Source organism: Elephantulus edwardii, unplaced genomic scaffold (assembly GCF_000299155.1).
Source record: "Elephantulus edwardii isolate Elephantulus edwardi_28Jun2011 unplaced genomic scaffold, EleEdw1.0 scaffold00606, whole genome shotgun sequence".
NCBI classification, from domain to species: domain Eukaryota; kingdom Metazoa; phylum Chordata; class Mammalia; order Macroscelidea; family Macroscelididae; genus Elephantulus; species Elephantulus edwardii.
In genome coordinates, this window is record NW_006400356.1 from 85,711 (window position 1) to 87,354 (window position 1,644).

Genomic DNA, 1,644 nt, shown 5'->3' on the forward strand with positions numbered 1-1,644 from the left:
CCTGGTTGCATTTTCTCCAAGATATATTTATTTGTTCTGCTGGCAGTTTATAGAACATTCAGTACTCTTCACCAACACCATGACTCTAAAGCATCTGTTTTCCCTTCTGTCATCTTTATACATTGTCCAACTTTAGGATGCATAGCAAGTAATTGATAAACAAGCAAGATCAAACAGTCTGCTTTCTAGATATGACACCACTTTACTTGCTGAAAGTGAGGAAGACTTGGTGCAGAAGATCAAAGATCAAAGTGGATTGCATCTCAACATCAACAAGATCAAAATCTTGACAATTATCTCAATCATGATAGATGGAGAAAAGATTGCAACTGTAAATTATTTACAATTAATAATAACTTATTGGAGGGTCAGCTATGGTTGGCTATGGTATGGCCTAAACGATACATAACAACTACAACAGATAGACTTACAGGGGCTGACGGCCTCTAGGTAGAGTTGAGCTGCCAACACAAAGGCACACAGGTAGAATCCACCAGCTAATGCTTGAGAGAAAGTTGGCCTTCTCCTCCCACACCATTTACCAGTGAAAATTCACTGTAAGGTCAGCTAGGAGTTGATTCTAAAGTAGTTACATAACAACAAAGAGATTTAAAATAACAGTGGCCCAAACTGAAGTTTTCTTTTTGTCTTACACAAAGTGGAATCTATAGATAGGTTACCCAAAATTAGTTTAATAATATTTCTTCTCTAGTTTGTTTTTATGATCCATAATTAATGGTTTCAAAGTCAGTTTATGACCACAATATGAACAATTATCATATTCTAATATCCGAAAGAAAAGTAATCTAGAGAAAGGAGAAAGAGCAAGATTCTTCTGATTAAGCCTTGAAATAGTTCAATGTGGGGGAATTATTTTTTCTCCCTTAAAATACAATCCAAAATAGGATACAATGCCACCAAAGACATTCTGGAGACAGTTATTAAAAGAGAAGCAGAGATAGGCAACAACATCCTCATCCTTTTTGACACACTAGAATCCATTGCTGAAGTCAGTGTCAATCCAGCCCATTAGGAGTCTTCCTTTCCTTCACTGATGCTTCATCTTTCTAAGCATTATTTCCCTTTCTAAGGAATAGCCTCACCTAGCTCCATATCCAAATATGAAAGATGAAGCTTTGCCATCATTGCTTCCAAGGAGCTCTCTGGCAGCACTTTTCCCAAGACATGTATGCAGTCCATGGAATATTCCACACTCTTCTCCAACACCCAACTCACAGTCATCCTTATTTATTGTCCAGCTCCTTGATGAGATCTAATTTTAATTGAAGGTAAGTTTAAGGTTATGAGTTAAGGTGGCATTCTGCAGTTCCACACTGGGACGAATAATTCTTTCAGGAGATTGCCATTCTGAAGATGTTGCTAAAGCAGCTTTTCTAACACCACTGCAACTTCAAATTCACAAGGCAAAGATAGAAAAAACAATGAATAAATCAGATCGCTTCTGCCTGAGCTTAGAGATACTTTTGATTGTACATGGTCACCCCAGCACTATGTTCCACCACTCTCAGTAGGTTGGAATTTCAAGTTTGTTTCTGTTAAGTATCCAACATAACAGCTGTTAGGTATCTTCAAGTGAGCTACAATTTATAGTTACCCTCAGAACAACAGGTCTGAACCTTGCCC